This window comes from Ursus americanus, chromosome 7 (genome assembly GCF_024610735.1).
Source record: "Ursus americanus isolate L20-20 chromosome 7, mUrsAme1.1.p, whole genome shotgun sequence".
NCBI classification, from domain to species: Eukaryota; Metazoa; Chordata; class Mammalia; order Carnivora; family Ursidae; genus Ursus; species Ursus americanus.
The window spans coordinates 81,334,722-81,352,409 of record NC_142133.1 but is presented as its reverse complement, the minus strand read 5'-3'; the positions used below and the strand labels follow the sequence as shown (position 1 = coordinate 81,352,409).

The 17,688-nt window shown below is 47.1% G+C and overlaps 1 protein-coding gene and 1 pseudogene across 2 annotated transcripts in view; both read left to right on the top strand.

Annotated features, from left to right (window-relative positions):
- The window catches only part of RNF144A (ring finger protein 144A), a 116,914-nt gene that overhangs the window by 30,185 nt on the left and 69,041 nt on the right, over positions 1-17,688 (top strand). The gene's annotated exons all lie outside the window — the stretch shown is intronic.
- On the top strand, positions 15,340-15,436 carry LOC123803315 (U6 spliceosomal RNA; annotated as a pseudogene).

The following is a 17,688-nucleotide window of genomic DNA, read 5'->3' as shown; positions in this document are numbered from 1 at the left end:
AGAACCTTGGGCGGCTTTCGTCTCTGCTGCTCTCTGAAGGCTCTGCAAGCTGGCAGGTGTGTGGCCCGGGCCCGGACTCTGCAAGCACTCTGGGTTTCCACCTGCCGGGTTTGAGGGTTCGAGGGCTCGAGGGTTCGAAGGCTCGAGCGGCAGACAGAGAGAGAACGCATTCCTGGGACTGCAGGCCTCCTGGACAGGTCAGCAGCTGACGTCCGGGGGCCATCGGTTACGTGCAAGGCCATGTGTGGGGCTGGGAGGGGCCGGAGAGGGTAGGCGTTTCTGCTTTAATGTTTCTCTTTGACTGAAGTTAGCGAGCGTACCACGTGGAACTCTGTTCCCCAAAGGGAGGCAATGAGGAGTGGGTGCTGAGGCTGGGAAGATGCCCTGCCCACTCAGACCTTGTGAGCCTGCTGTGGGAAGGGGACGGGGACAGAGAGGACAGAAGTCTCAGGAACCACATGTGCCAGACCCTGAATACTTGGACTTAGAATCTGTCCCGTGGCTGGTGGAGAACCATTAAAATTTGTGAAAGGTAGTGATAGGATTTTTCCAAAAAGTGTTGTGGAGAGATTCACTGGGGGCTATTGTGCTTCCAATATGAAGAAAAGTTTGGAAGCAGTGAAAGAGTTAAAAGGGAAAGTTTGATCATGTGACCTAACAAAATTAAAGGACTTCCCCTCACCCCTCACCCCGATTTAAAAATACAGTACTTTTTTTGGTTATTCCTAAAAGCCTACCAACAGAGCCTCATAGACACATGCATACACATTTACCAAAGAAATCTCATGCCTTCTCTTGTACTTAGAGTTGCATAAATAACTTATGATCTTAGCTACATTTAACATTGCTTGATTAAATATCAATGAGGAAACCATTAGCATCAGGTCATTATAATTTATTATCAAATGGATAACATAATTCAATTACCTCAATCTCATTTTCATTCTGACTTTACTGATTTTAATAATTGATTTTACGAGTGTGTTCCATAATTTATTTCTAGTATTTTAAAAAGTATCTCTCTATCAACACATCTATTTGAATTTAATACTAAGGTGATAGAAAGGAAGTCTGATTGGCTGATTGGTTTGGCAGTGAAAAGGGTCTTTGTCTCTTAGAACAAACTAAATATGCAAGTAATATGCACAAACATGTAATTGAAGCATTGTTATAATAAAGTCATGCATTGAGATATTTTATATGGAAAGGCACATTAAAATTTATATTTTTTCAAATTCTTTCTGAGTATGTTGGTTTAAACAAGGTACCTCTGTGAGAAAATGTAATGAGTACAAATAAGCAACATCTATAGCCGTACTGACGTACCTCCCAGAGATTGGACCTTGAATGATTGAGGTCTTGATAATTCATTTTCTTACAGATCAGGTGGTTTCCCAAGATTTTCTTTTGTAGGATGATCCAGTGATTAAATTATTGGCAGTTCACTGAAACTAGTTTTAATTTTATTATTATGTGATTTTTGGCATATATATGGAAGAAGTTTCATTTTTACACACATGATCTGTTCTCATATATGTACTTATGTACAAAACTATCTTGAACTGGTGTTCTGTGGGAGTCCCGTTAGTAACCATGCCCAGCTATGGGAGCAGCCATATGTGTTGCAATCCGATGAATTATTTGCTGAGTTTAGGACTCATGTGAAGACCATGAACGGGCAGGGTTGGTGTGCAGGTGAGGAGGGGTGCCCATGGGCTTTGGGCATCCATCCCTGGAAGTTTAGGCCATGCAAGATGGCCACACAGTACCACATAATTTTGTTCTGGGTCCTCTTTGTCCAGTTCAAGTGCAACACTGTGGTGTAAGCTGAAGGGAGTACCATAGAATATAACCTTATCACCCCCAGTAAGAAAATCAAATGCACTGTGGAGTTTTGAAAAATCGGAATGGAGAGCATTCTGTGATCTCTCCACTGTATAAGTAAGTCAATGTGAGGATTAACAAAAGCAGGATGTTTTGTGTGTAACAGTTTCAAGATGGGGAAAAATCATATTTCCTAGTCTTTGAAGAGGGTGCTAGCCTGGAGAAAGCGTTTCACAATAATTTTTTTTCTTTTTTTTAAAGATTTTTTTAAATTTATTTGACAGAGATAGAGACAGCCAGCGAGAGAGGGAACACAAGCAGGGGGAGTGGGAGAGGAAGAAGCAGGCTCATAGCAGAGGAGCCTGATGTGGGGCTCGATCCCATAATGCCGGGATCACGCCCTGAGCCGAAGGCAGACGCTTAACCGCTGTGCCACCCAGGCGCCCCAACACAATAATTTTTTTCAAAGGAATCAAGAAGTTTTCAGTAGAATAGAGAATAAATCAAAAGTGCATGGTCTGAGGATGATTCTTGTTCTGTTATAGGACAGGACATGAAGGATGTCCTCTCTACTGAGGATCATGAAATCATGGATGTGAAGAGCTGGTGTTGGAGTTAAGTCTGGTGGAGCTGGAGCCGTGGGGAGGGCGTGGATATCGTCCAAGACTTCTGTTCAGAGATCTGGCCACCAGCCCAGCTAGACCATCCATGTTCTCGTAAATTCATAGATGGTGAATCAACAGCGGGCTTTCTGAATCCATCCAGGGTCTGTCTTTGCTCTTAATCTCAGAATTCAAGTTTTTAAAATTTACCAGTTAAGCTGGTTCCGTAATTTTTAAATAAGTACACATACATAGTAAAACCATTAAAGTAAAACTACAGAAAGGATATTAAATAGCAAGTCAAATTGCCTCTTTGTTTTCCCCAGAGAAAACCAGTATGATTTTTTTTTTAGTTTACCCATCTAGAAAAATTTAGTACTCATGAAAAGATACCCTTTTTATCTTTATTTACTTAATTAAAAAAAAAGATTTATTTATTTTAGAGAGAGCACATGAGCCAGCAAGTGGGGGCCGGGAGGGACAGAGGGAGAGGGAGAATCCTGAAGCAGGCTCCCCGCCGAGCGTGGAGCCCAGTGGCACAGGGCTCTACCCAGGACCCGGAGATCCTGACCTGAGTCGGCCACTTAACTCGCTGAGCCACCCAGGTGCCCCAAAAGATACCCTTTTAAAATCTAAACCAGGTAAGCCATTGGACCATTCCAAAGAGGGCTTTTAAAGAAATGTCAGGTAGGACGTGATACATAGAAGTCCTGGTGTCTGGGAGTTACGAAGCACATGTGATGAACGTCCGTGAGCCTGTGTCTTACACAAAGACGTTGTCATACTGTGGCATCCCCGTGAACGTTCCTCCCACGTCTGACCGCCCTCGTGCCCCACCCCCCCCCCACCCCCCACCCCCGAGCACCTTCGAATCTTCCCTTGCTGGTTTAGGTGGTCTGTGTCTCCCTAAACTATAGAATTTTACTCTTAGAAATGGGGTCATGCTGTGAGTAGACTTGTTCCCTCAGTGCTGTTTCTGCGACTTAACCACGTCGCTGTGTAGCTGTGTGTATTCACCTTACCGTTCTCTAATATTAGATCGTGTGGACACCGAGCATCCATGTGTCTTCCTGCCGGTGGACGTTGGGTTATTTCAGTGTCTGGCATAACACATTCTGCTTTTGATATCCTGGCACATGTCTCTGCTTCTCTCGTGTATCTTTTTCTTGATTATATAGTTAGGAGGAGATCCCGGGCCTGAAGAAAGACTGATTCATGACCAACTTAACGAGGAAATACAATGACTTTGGAAGTGACTATACCAGGTTGCATTGTGATCAGCAGTGAAGAGGTTTCTTGTAAGATTCCTGCCTGTCTTTTCCCAACACTTAGTATTCTTAGGCTCCTTAAGTTTTGCCCAGTTAATAGTCAAATGAGTGTAATGTGCCCTGGGCACTGAGCTTTCTGCGCTCTTAATCACCACCTGTTTCCTCGTCGTAAAAACACCGTTCTTCTCTTTGGTCTCATTTTCTGTTGGATTGGATATGTTCTTCTCATTGATTTGAAAGCATTCTTTATATATTCTGAAGACTAATATAGGTTTCTTGTGTTAAAATATTATCTCCCAGTTTTTGGCATGTATTTTCACAAGATATCTTTTGATGAATAAAAGTTCTGGATTTTAGTGTATTTAATGTGTCAACCTTGCCCATTTATGGTTACGGCCTTTCATTTAAGATACTCTTCTGTATCTTGAGGTCAGAAGTTACTTTTATATTTTCCTTTACCAGTTTGAACATTATATGGAGTTCTTTTGGTATGTGGTGTAGGAATCCAATATGATTTTTATCCATAGGAAAAATAATTTACCTAGTACCATTTATTGAATGTTTTCTCCTTTGATCTGAAATACACATTCTGTAATGTATTCTGTTTCCATATGAGCTTGGGTTTCTTTCTCATCTTCTGTATTTATGTGTTCATTAATTTGCCCACCTCTGTATCAAAGCAGCATGCTCTTTTTAAAAATTATTTTATTTACTTGAGACAGAGAGAGAGAGAGAGAGAGAGAACAAGCAGGGGGAGGGGCAGAGGAACAAGCAGACTCCCCACTGAACAGCGAGCCTGGAGGCAGGGCTCCATCCCAGGACCCTGAGATCATGACCTGAGCCAAGGGCAGACGCTTAACTGACTGAGCCACCCCAGGCGCCCCATCATTCTGTTAATTATTGTAACTCTCTTCTAAGACTTGATATTCGGTCCCCTCACCCTTTTTCCTCTTATTGAGTGATGCTTGGCTGTACTCAGGCTTTTGCCCTTCTGTAGAAATTTTAAAGTTAATTTATGAAGCAACATTTCATATTTTTATTTTAAGTTAATGATGACAATTATAACAGTAAAACCTTTTGGGTGTTTGCTTGAATTGCATTAATTCTGTACCTCCGTTTAGAAAGACTTTACTTTTTTTATATTGAGTCGTATTCATGAACATTGTATCACTATCTTTATATTTGTCTTCACAAATGTTTTTTGGTAGTTCTGTACTTTTCTGTAGCTGGGTTCCCACCTTCTGTGTTCTCCTAGGTACATACATGTTGTATCCATCTGCTCCTAGGTGCCTTGGTTTGGGACGCTTTGGGAGATGGCATCTTTGCTGGAGTATAAAAATGTAACTGGCATTTGTATTTTGATCCTGCATTTAGCAATTTTACTGAGCCTTCAGTATTTCCAGTATTTTGACTGTACATCTTCATATACAGAAAGTCATGTGTGACTAAATAAAGTATTGTTTGCTCCTTTTCAGCTCTCCTGTTCTCTTGTTTTTGCTGTGCGAGTTTGGGCCCTTAATACAATGTTGCATTGAAGTGATAGAAGATGTCCTTTCCTTGTTCCTGATTTTTTTAAGGAATGTTCTAATTTAATTAAGAATGATGTTGCTGTTTTTGTTTTTTTTTTTAGTGTTCCTTATTAGGTTAAGGAAGTCCCCTTATGTTTCTGTTTTGCAGAGTTGTGTTTTATGTTTGTAATCATAAATGCATATTGAGTTTTATCAGAGGCTGTTCGGCGTCCCTTAGGATGACCATGTGGTTTCCACTGTTTTTCTCTTACTGTGTTGTATTACAGGTATTCCAATGCTAAACTCTGTTTACTCCGAGGGTAGATCTAGCTTGTTCAACTTTATGGTTTTTCTCCCCTAAATACAATTCTGATACACATCTGGATTCTATTTGGTCTTATTTTGTTTAAATTTTTTTTTCTTTACTCATGAGTGAGTTTGCCTATATTTTTGCTTACTCTTACTGCTTTTGCCTGATTTCGAAAGAGTTTTATTATTTTTTTCTTTTGTTCCTACTCCTAGCAAGATTTTGCGTATGATTTGAATTATCTGCTCTTGAAATTTTGGTAGCACTCAGCTGAAAACAAGACCTAGTGCTTCGCGTGTGGGAAGATTTTTATCTGCTCGGTTTTTTTTCAAGGCGTATAAAATTATTTGAACTTTTTTTTTTTTTTTTAAGATTTTATTTATTTATTTCTGCAAGAAAGAGTCGGAGGGAGAGGGAGGGAGGGAGAGAGGGTGGGGTGGGAGAGGGGCAGAGGGAGAAGTAGGCCCCCTGCTGACTAGGGAGCTAGATATGGGGACTCTACCCCAGGACCTCGGGGGTCATGACCTGAGCCAAAGGCAGACAGCTAACTGACTGAGCCACCCAGGCTCCCTGAACTCCTTGTTTTTTGAGCCAGTTTTCTTAAATTATATTTTTCTAGGAGTATATTTAATATGCCCTATTTTCAAGTTAAAATCTGTACGAAATTTTTATTTAATTTTAAGTCTCTGCTGTTTGTGTTTCATTACACATATAGTTTATTTGGGCCATATTTTTTTTTCTTGACCAACTTGCCAGAGTGTATGTTTTATTATTATTTTCAAAGAAAAACACTTTTGACTTTGTTGACTCTCTTTATTTGTGTTTAATTTTTATTTTTTTCTGTAACGGGTCTTTCCTCCTGCATGTTTATTCTGTAGTTGCTTTCCTGACTTCTTAAGCCTCAGACAGCTCAATCATTTTTAGACTTCCCTTTTAATAGAAACATTCGAGATGATGAATTTCCCTCTCAGTACTGCTTCAATGGCATCTTAACTTTTGTTAAATAATATTCTCATTATTTTTCTGTTCCTTCTTCTGAACCCAGTGAGTTATTAAGTCTTTTACAGTTCTCGCAGTTGGGGACTCTTTTCATCATTGATGTCTGTCTTGACTGCACTGAGTGCAGAGTGCCTGGTCCATGCGATACCATGATTTGAGATTTGCCAGGTCATTTTTTTTATGACCCTGTGTGATGTCAGGTTTTGTAAATGTTCTGTGTAGCTTGAGAAGTTTGTGAATCTGTTTGTTGATTAGAAGATTTATGTGTTTATTAAATTTAGATTAATATGACTTTTTATATCTTTCATATTTTTACAAATTTTGTATGTTTGTTATATTAAGTAATGTCTAATCAGTTTCTCCTCTCATTGTGTATTTGCCATATTTTCAGCGACTCTATCAGTTTTGCTTTTTATATTTTGAAGCTATTCGATATATACAAATTTAGAATTATTATGGTTTCATAATGAAGTAGACCTTCTGTTGTGTAGTTGCTTTCTTTTTTCTAGCTATGCTTTTTGGTTTAAATGCTAGTTTTCATGTTCAAAATCATTAGCCATCAGGGAAATTCAATTCAAAACCACACTGAGATACCACCTTACGCCAGTTAGAATGGCAAAAATAGACAAGGCAAGAGACAACAATTGTTGGAGAGGATGTGGAGAAAGGGGATCCCTCTTACACTGTTGGTGGGAATGCAAGTTGGTACAGCCACTCTGGAAAACGTGTGGAGGTCCCTTAAAAAGTTAAAAATTGAGCTACCCTATGATCCAGCCATTGCACTACTGGGTGTTTACCCCAAAGATACAGACGTAGTGAAGAGAAGGGCCATATGCACCCCAATGTTCATAGCAGCAATGTCCACAATAGCTAAATCGTGGAAGGAGCCGAGATGCCCTTCAACAGATGACTGGATTAAGAAGTTGTGGTCCATATATACAATGGAATATTACTCAGCTATCAGAAAGAACGAATTCTCAACATTTGCTGCAACATGGACAGGACTGGAGGAGATAATGCTAAGTGAAATAAGTCAAGCAGAGAAAGACAACTATCATATGATTTCTCTCATCTATGGAACGTAAGAACTAGGATGATCAGTAGGGGAAGAAAGGGATAAAGAAAAGGGGGGTAATCAGAAGGAGGAACGAAGCATGAGAGACTATGGACTCTGAGAAACAAACTGAGGGCTTCAGAGGGGAGGGGGGTGGGGGAATGGGATAGACCGGTGATGGGTAGTGAGGAGGGCACGTATTACATGGTGCACTGGGTGTTATACACAACTAATGAATCATCGAACTTTACATCGGAAACCAGGGATGTACTGTATGGTGACTAACATAATATAATAAAAAATCATTAAAATAAATAAATAAATAAATGCTAGTTTTCTTTTGGTTAGCATTTCCCTGGATCACCTTTCTCTGTCCTTTGACCTCCAATCTTTCCAATTTCTTAAGGTTTTCTGCATCTCCCTCCCTTTCTTTTTTACAATTCACTTTTATCATTTTTTTCTTTTGGCTGTCAAGCTTAATCTGTCTCTTTCTTACGATCTTTAATATATTTGGATTTTATCTCCCAAATAACTTTTATACTATTTTCTTTCTTTAAGTGCATGTTCGTTTCTTTGCATTTTTTTTATTTTATAACTTGGCAATTATGCATTCTGTTTTTTTTCTCTTAGTGGATACTGCTGAAATTTTACCATGTATTATACATAAAGTCTAAGATAAATCTCGTAATTCCTGGGTGTTTAAAATACACAAAGCTTTAGAACACTGTGATTGACTTAGATTTATAAGCTACATGTGCTTTTTTCTTTTCTTTTTTTTTTTTTTGGTTCAATATTTTAACTGGGCTTTAGTTATTTTCCAGTGCGAGGGACCTTTATACAATCTAATTCATCATATTGAGAGGAGTGGCTGTTTCTCATTTTTGTTTTAAAGTAATTACATCTTTGTTGCTACTAAAGCCATAGTCTCTTGAGTCCTAAACCCGTTTGGGTATTGGGAGTACCCAGTGGGTGCTAACCCCTTCACGGCCAGGAAGGTTTTCATGACTCCCATGTAGACGTCAGTGGAGCGTGTGCAACGAGTATTAGTGTGAAGACATATTTGTTGGTCAGTTCAGACGAGGCGAATGATCCATATCATCGTGTATGTAAGTAGAGAGGCTCCTCCATCCATTATGCAAACATAAGGAAAGGACAGTGTTAACAAGGTATTGTAGATTTTTTTAATTCTGTAATTCCATTTTACTTTTATTTTCTCTAGTGTATCAGCACGTATAGGGAGATTCAGGCCATTACTGCCCACAAAAGAAAAGGCCCATAGTACATATATATTTTAAAAGAAACCTCTTTGTGCCATGTTTTTCTCAGGGACTTGGAATTCTGGGCCACATCAGGGTTTCATTATCAAATGTGTTTCTGAGGTGTCTGTGGCACGGTGCCAGACCCTATTACGGCCAGATCAGATGTGCCTTTTCTCCTGAATGTCTCACTGTGTGGCAACACCCGCGTGTCTGGATACGGCATGGGGAGCCTTCAGCTCAAAGGAAATCGTGGAGCTCTGAGGTATAGCGGTTTCCAGAACTGTTTTGGGGAGGTGGTAGTGCAGTGGCCCTTTCTTCAAATAAGTCTCATGGAAGCCTGATGTCTTAAAAATAAATGGAAATAAAAGTCAGAGCAGACTCAGATTGGAGCAAGCTTAGGGCACCAGTGGCCCGTACTAGCTAAGGCTTCCTCGGCCTGGCCTCCCGGTAGAGCCAGGACCCACCGACTGTCCTCTGCATTCAACCCCTTCATCTCAGCAGGAGAGAAACGGGAAACTTCAAGGGAGTCACGGGTTGACTGGTGGCTGGAGCAGAGTTCGCTTCTTCACGGCCCCTTCTGGGCTCTGCAGCCACCAGCTCGTTCCCACAACCAGATAGAGTGGCTACTCCCCGGGGAGCCAACTAGGACATGAGTTACACATTTCCGCCGCGATGATTTCTTCAACTCCAGATCCTGTCTGTCTGGGCCTGTTGCTTGGGTGACCCCAGTTTTCCAACCAGACTTGCCATGTCTCCTTAATCCCAGTCCCGGGTGTGCTGTGGGCTTCCTGGGGAGCCTGCCAGACTGATGAGAAGCCTGTCGATTGGCCCGTAACAGGGACAGGGCGACAGAAAGACGCGTCTCTTCTGTCTTCTGTCTGCTTCAGGCTCCTCGTCTTCTCACTGTTGGTCACAGAGGGATCCGTTCTTTCAAGCAGACAGACCACATGCTATTTCTGTGCTGTAAATTTCCAGAGCTTCTTCCCCGTCCTACCTCTCCAACCACACGCCGAATAAGCAGTGTGTTTGCTGCTATAATCAGCACACTTAAATACTAGTTAAATTCGGAGTGAGTACAAACTCCCTACAGCTCTTGACTTCAAAAGAACCTGTAAAAATATCATGTGGCCATAGCCTCCGAGACCTTTGACAACGACGTGATCCCTGCAAACTGTGTTAGGGCTTACGGGGTGTTCCAGAATAGCCCAGATGGCATGTGAAGGGGCTCTGGTTCAGAGAGAACTGTGTCTGACACCGAGGAGTCTCGGCTGCCGGCAGGCGGATTCCAAGTTTCTCTTTTCTTGGGGTAAGACACAATCCGAGCCGTTTATTTTCCTGTAAAGTCCCTGAGGACGACACCTGCCATAATCGTCCCCGCGTCCTCTGTGTGTACCTGGTGTGGCTGTGGGCAGCCGAGCTGCAGTCGGACGTGTTCAGAGCCTCCGGCTTCCCCGCCTTACTGCTCATTCATGCGCCTCTGGTGTTTCCCCGCTCCTGTGCTCACGTAGTCTGACTGTCCCCGTGACCTCCCAGACAGGTGGTGGTGGGAGGCTTGCAGGGCGGGAGGGGACGAAGTGTCCGGGAGCTCCGGAAGCCAGCTTGCCGTTGGCTCTTGAGTCCGGGTCTGCTGAGTCTTACCCAGAGATGCTTCCCATTTCACTGCTGCCTCCGGGGAGATCCTCAGAGATGCTCTGTTTGGATCTCCTAGCATCTGGGGACACTGTGCAGCCCCACTCAGCATGTCACTTCTGGAAGGCTCCATCGTGCGTAGTTCACTCCCTTGCTTATTATCTGACAGCGTCCACACACTATGGAGAACATGGAGGCCGTTTCCACATTATTGCTGGTTTCTCTGCCCTTAGGCTCTGGAGTAATTGCTCTAAAATGGCAAACATGAAGACACTCTGTTCAGAACTCCATCAGCGGCTCCCAGGGCCTCGGGGGCCAAGTGCAGACTCTGAATGTGGCCTGACTGCCATCTCATACTCTTGGCCCCCGTCGACCACCTGGCTGGAGTCCAGGGGTGGTTTTTCACTAGTTCCTCCCTCCCCTCGGTTAGGGGTCTGCAGGAAGCTTGTGCTGGGACAAGTCTGGTGCAGAGGCCCCTTCTCTGTCCCCTGCACTTGCTTCTGTCATAGCCCCCGTACCTGGGCCCTGCCGTCACAGATTTCCTTAGTGGTGACTGCACTGTGAGCTCAGCGAGGAAAGCCTTGCATCTGCTGGGCTTTGAGAGAGCACCTGAAGGTCGCTGAGTGAAGGAGTGGCAGTGATACAAGTCCCTTTTGCATCCCCTTGTAGCCGTGCAACGTGTGGCTCTGTGGAAGACTGGTGCGTGGGTGGGAGCAGGGTGCCGTGACTGCTGGGAGGGGGACTGGCCTGCCCGCTGTCCGCCGTGGCATTGGTGGTCCTGGCTGCACGTGCCTGAGGCACAGAGTGCCCCGGGGTCTGGCGGGGGGGCTCTGCACTGTCGATCCCTGTGTTCTTCCCAGCAGCTTCACACACTTGTATTTATGGGATTAAATAACAGTGTCATTTCTCTAGCTCCTCAGACTGTCTGGGGGTTCTGGTTCTGGGCATCCTCTGAGACCCTAGAGAACACCTAAGGGTATATTTGGAGCACCAGCTCTGCAAAGGCTTGAAGTAGAAGACACGTCCTTTTGTGCTGTACCCCTTCCCCAGTCTCTGAAGGAGACACCACCTTGTGGTGCTGTGGGCATCTCTACCCCCAACCCCGTGTGTCTGGTTTTTAGCCACCTGATCCTGGCTGTGCCCCGTGAGGCCATCACAGACTCAGGTGGGCGGTTAGGATGCAGGGAACGTATGGACCGCCGCAGGGCTCCTGTCACGTTGTTCTGGGAGTGACAGATGGAAGCACACAGCCGTCTTGTGGAAGGTGGTCACGTGCCCCTCCCGTGGGGTGCTGGAACCCGGTCCCACTGCGCCTCACCCCGGCTGTCCCTTTGCAGCCTCACTGCTCTGACCTGCCGCTCCCCTCGAAAGGCTGGCCAGAGGTCCAGAGAGTCAAAGGGGTGTTTCAAGACAAAACCTGGCTGGCTTGCTAACTGCTGTGGCAGAGACAGACAGACAGAGGAGAGGACAAGCCTTCCTGCTTTTTCCCACCCCCTTAGCTACACCCCCGGTTTGGAAGGAGAGAGAAGTTCTGGTAGAGCAGCCTATTAAAGAGAAAGTTCCAGACCCAGATGGTCTAGTTGTGTGTAGAAAGTGACCCATGTGACCCTTTCTGAAGCCCCTGGTTGGCGGAGCTGCAGGCGCTCTGGGAAGTCGCAGAAGTCAGCCCTGACCCGTGCCTCAGCCGTCGCACAGCCACCTCCTCCTGAATCGTAGGGGTGCGTTCATGGGTCTTTGATGTGGCTCTTCTGGCCAAGCCGGACCCTCCTTGTCCACTATTCTGGGAACGTGCCTGTGACCATAATTGACTTCCCAAAGGGTTGTGGGCTGGCTGCGCCTTCCCAGTGGGCCAGGTGTTCCTGGGAGTGTGGGCAGGGGGCCGTGCGGGGCTGGAGCTGGCACGTGGACGCAGACGGCCGCTCTTCCTGCTTCTGCGGCACGTGCCTTCGAGCACCGAAGTCAGAGGAGCCCGTGTGCCATGTGCTCCTTGCCTGCCTCGTTCTGGCTGGCAGGATAGGTGGGATCTGGCTGGCAGGATAGGTGGCATCACCAGACCGAAAGCCTGTGCACAGCTGTGGGGTGACCGTCCAGGTAATTCAGACCCGCAGGTGCCTGAGCGCTCACACAGGCCACGTGCTTGCAGAATGCTTTTGTTTCGGCAGCAGAACGTTTTCTTTGTCTTTTGTTTTCAAACCAGCTGGTGCGTGTGGTCTGAGCCGGGGTAGAGGACTCGGAACCCTGTTCTCTGCTCCCGCGAGGCTGCGTGGGGTGGCCGGGCCCTTCCCGCATGAGGCCGGCTGGCTGCTGGCGTCGCAGAGCCCCGGTCTGCGCTCTCCCTGTCCTCCAGCCACACGCCAGGGGTCCTGAGCTCTGCTTAATCTCCGTGGACATTAGCTCACACGTGCCAGGAGCCCCGTGGACTCCAGGCCACGAGGGAGCTGAAGCCCGGCCTGTGTCCCCTGATGGGTCGTGGCCTTCGCCCGTGTGCTCAGAAGGGCGAATTTTGTCTGCACCTGCACAGCGAGGGACAGACGGCCCGCCCACTGACCGCTTCTCAGAAGCATTTGCACTTCACGTGTGACGTGTTTTATTAAATGTTCGAGAGCGCTGGTGTCTTTACTTTGAGAAGTTTGAAAGCTCTCTCCCCTTTAGCTCTGTAATGAGCTCATGACTGCAACTGCCGTCACTTGTGAGGATTTCCTTTGTCCAGGCCCTGGCATTTTGCACATGTAACCTGCTTTATTCCTCGCAGTGACCTAGGAGGTGGGCCTTTCCAACTTGTTTTGGACAGGAGGAAGTGGAGACCCAGAGAGGTCGCGCTCGGTGCCACAGGGTGCTTACGTGGCTGACCCGTACGTAATGTCCAGTTTGCCCGGCTCCAAATCCTGCCTGCCTTCCTTCGCATCCCCTGTCCCCTCATGGGGCAGTCAGGGTGTGCTGTCTTCTGCTGGGAGGTCTTTGTACATGGGCGCCTGTTCCCCCGTGGCCCATCCTGTCCCCCTGTGGCCCGTGCAGCTCAGCATATGAATCTGAAGCTTCTGTGTAGCGAAAGGTCAGCTCCCTCACAAAACCCTCTGGGGAGAGGTTGGGGAAGAGGGCCTGGGCCGTGACCAGGGTTGGGTGTCCAGGGTGCTGCTGGGGTGGGTTGTGAAGACCACAGCCAAGAGCCAGCGGCCTTCTGCTGGCCCTTGGATACAAACTGAGAGTTCTCCTTGACTCCGTGGCTAGCCCCCAAATGATGCTTTCAGTGAGCCCACGTGTGGCTCACGGTCATTGCCCAGCAGTGCTGGCTGCCGGCCTGACCATTTCCTTAGTCCTCTAGGGCGGAGGACACATGATGGTCCCACTCAAGTACCCTAGACCTATTCCAAGCACACACCACTCCCCGTGGAGGCCACGGCCCCTGGATCCTGCAGAAGGCACTGTTGTGGCCCAGACCCAGCTCCCGGTGAGGCTGGTGATCTCCACTGGAAGCATCCCAGCCAGCCTGTAGCTCCAGGGAGCTCTCCCGCCCATGTGCCATCTGGGAAGCCTTGCCTCTTTCACGGCCTGCTCTCTAGGGCAATGCCTGGGGATTGCTGGGGGCGGGAAGGTAGAAAGGAGGCAGAAGGACTGAGAGGTGGGGGCGGGGCAGAGAACTTTTGCAAAGTAGTTTGATGGTTGATTAAGAACTTAGAGACCCTGGGGTCCATTTGCTTGCCCACATTCTGGGGAACTATGTGTGGCCAGAGCAGCAAGTGGGGTGCCCGTGGCTTGTCTGGCATGACATAGGTCTCCGACCTCAGTGCCTGCTCTCACACAGGGCCCACACAGTTAGCTCTGGGTCACTTCCTCGCTGTGACCCTTTGTTTCCCAAGGCCCCCACCCCAGCCCTCCCGTTCTGGGATTCTAAGAATTGGTTGTTCTTTAGAAACACACAGATTGGTTGTAATGTCTGGGAGGATGTTCTGTGACCTTGGAGGCTGGTGGAAAACTACAGGAAACACAGGAGGAGAAATGTAAACTATGTATTGTTTTGGTTTTTTGTTCATTGAAACACTTTGATTTTATTTTCTTCTGTTTCTCCCCCGGGATGGGCTAGGATGTGCAGCATGGACATTTGTGTCTTTGGAAAGAAATCTTTACAGCAGAGACGAGCCTCTAGGAGGTTCCCAGAGCAATGCTTAGAGTCTGCCTTAAGTTCTTATTTTTGAAAACTTAGCAAAAGTCTGCTTCAGATGCATGGAAGGCATGCGTGGAGGGAGCCTGTGCTTTTGTTTTGTGAGAGCAGTGGGGTGGAGTGAGGCCCCCAGGGTCCCTAGATGCTACTTCGTCAGGGCGATGAGAGTGGCCGGTGTGTGTTCTGGAAGGTGATGACCGACATACACAACTAAAGGAACTTGACCCAGTCTGAGAGGTGAAGCGAAAGCAGTCATGACTCAGAAATGCTGGCGTGCAGAGAGGTTTTGGAAGTTAGAAGGGCTGTCGGCTTGTTCTGTGCATTCATTTCTTCTCACTGCTCCCAACCTCCTTGTCTCCAGAGGGCACGGTCCTGCCTGTGATCTCTGCGCCCACGTGGGGTCCCGGTGTGTGCACGGGCGAGTGTCACGGGGTCCTGGCACCGCTCCCGGATTCACGTTCACAAGTGGTTTGTTTACTTCAGCTGAAGGAGGAACGGCCTGCATGTTATTTTGAAATTGGCAGCAAAGGGATTGTGTGAGGTCACTGGTCAGTGTAATGCCAGTTGAAGGGGTGTGTGTGTGTGTGTGTGTGTGTGCACACACGTGTGTGTGCATGGGTGCTGCTTTGGTGTTTGAAATAAACCTGGTCCCCTTGATATCTTTCTTGGTTTGTGGGTTTATCATGTGTCTTCTTTGTGCCCTTTGTTTTATTTTCCCTGTTAAAAGATCATGTGATAGTGCACTCATACTAAAAATTTGGAACCATACAGAGAAGATTAGCATGGCCCCCGCGCAAGGATGACACACAGAAACATGGGATTCTTCTGCGGGTGGAAGAGAAATAATAAATGCCTTTCTTTTCCTACGTCTAATGTTAAATCAGTTCCTGGGTGTCTTACGGCCCCGATCACATCACAAAAAGGTTGGCTGCTTTGTAGGTACTTGATTTATATTCAGATTACATTGTCTTCCTGTAGCTGCGCTCAGGTGTTAAAACGATAAAATGCAGCACAGCTCTGACCAGGAAAGAACAAATTACTTTTTGACGGTTGGAGGTGTTTTTATTTTTGAGATTGGACTCCTATAAAAGTACGTTGTCTGTCTCAGGATGCTAACTGTACATTTAATTTCTGTATTAAGTACTGACTTTGTTCAGGGCTCTGTGAGTGCAGCTTTTGGGGCTGCAAAGAAAGGCGTAGACCCAGCCCGAAGGAGATTTTAATGTACAGAGCAAGGACCCCGTTAGCGTTTCTTTCAGCGAACGGGAGCTCTGGCGCCGACGGGCTTGCCGTGGGTGGTTCCGTAAGGCCAGGCCTTCCCGTGCAGAGTGTGGCTGGGACGGTTTCTTGTCTCTGGTTCTGCCTGGAATCACTTTGCTCTCACGTAGCAACATCGGCCCGATCCCGGGGGGCCCTCTTCCATGAAGCATTCCTGGTGAGGCCCCCTGGAAATGCCACCTCCTCCTGGAGCTGCTGTCCCTGGAGGGCGGGGTGGACGTGCCACTCGTCGTGTCCGTTGGCATTCGGAAACTCCTTATCACTTACTATAAACACATGTCCTGTTTTCTGTGAACTCTAACCTTCTGGCTCAGTGTCCTCACCTGTCAAGTCAGGGTAACACGTAGACATCTCTTTGGACTGGGTTATAGCTGCATTCATGTGATAGGTGGGCTTAAATAGGTAATACTGGGCAGTCAGTCAAACATTAGTCTTTCGCTTCTGTTTTATGCAGTTAATTATGCGTGTGCGTTATTTTATCAATGACATGTAAGCTTCCTGAGGTGGGGTGTCCTTAGCCGGTGCCCAGCCCAGGCCCTCACACACAGAAGGTCTGCAGTTCGTGACTGGACAGCCTCATGCTCTTCCCCTGGCTGGTGCCATCATGAGGCCTGTGCTGAACCTTTGGGGGTCTTTGAACTGTGCTGGGGTTGACCAGGGAAGAGAGACCACGTGAGCGTAATGATTTTATTTTATTTTATTATTATTTGTTTAGAGAGGGGGAGAGAGAATGGGGAGGGGCAGAGGGGGAGAGAGAATCCTAAGCAAGCTCCATGCTCAGCACCAAGCCCGGCGTGGGTCTCGATCTCATAACCCTGACATTGTGACCTGAGCTGAAATCAAGAGTTGGAAGCTTAACCAGCTGAGCCACGCAGGTGCCCCAGCGTAACGGTGGCTTTAAGAGATGGTTGAATAAGGGGACTGTCCTGCGCGTGGAAGCAGGGGCCCGGGGAAAAGTTGTACGTAGACTGGAATGAGGCTCACAAGGCCAGGAGAAGCAGTTTGACGCCTGAAATCCAGTTTCTGTGTTTGAGACGTGTGAGGACGTTGCTTTCTGAGCTGCGCCTCCCAGACACACCGGGGGTCTGGAGAGAAGGGGGCAGGTAACCTCGAGAGTTCTCAGCTGAGAGGAGCATGAAGTATTTCAGGATGGAAGCCTGACTTTTGCTGGGGCCGATGTTCGCCCTCACTGGCCAAGCGAGGAGTCTTCGGGTTGCAGTCGGCCCGTGCGTTTTAGAGATGAGAGCACGTCTGCTGGGTTTGTCGTTGGGGCCCCGGAGCTAACGTGTAGCCGTCCCGATCAGTTGCACTGCGTCGTGCTGGCCGCGTCGTGCTCGCCGCGGCGCTGGCGCTTCAGCCGGGGAGCGTGTCGCCGTCCCAGCTCCCAGACATCCGTCGTCACGTGGTAAACTGCTCCTGGGCGTCTTGTGCTCTGCGAAGCCACTTTGCCTGGCTTCGTTCCCTGCTCAGAGCGAATGTGTGTCGCTGAACGTGTGGCTCCACGCAGACGCCCTCTCCCTGGAGGCCTCCCCCAAGAATGACAGGATGAAAGAACATGACAAGAGAAGAGGCTCAGATAAACCAAGGAGTTTAACTTCCTTCCCTCCCTTCGTCCTCCTCTCGTACTTCGTGTTGCTTCTCTGCTCTTCTTCCCTTCCTTGTCCTTCCTTGTAATCGAAGAGGAGAAACCTTCTCACTGGTTCCTGACGCGTCTGGAGGTAAAACTCAGGGTTTCTGGGCCATGTGTCCTTTCTGTGCAGTTGCTGGGTGAGGCATTGGGGTTTTTATTTTTTTATTTTTA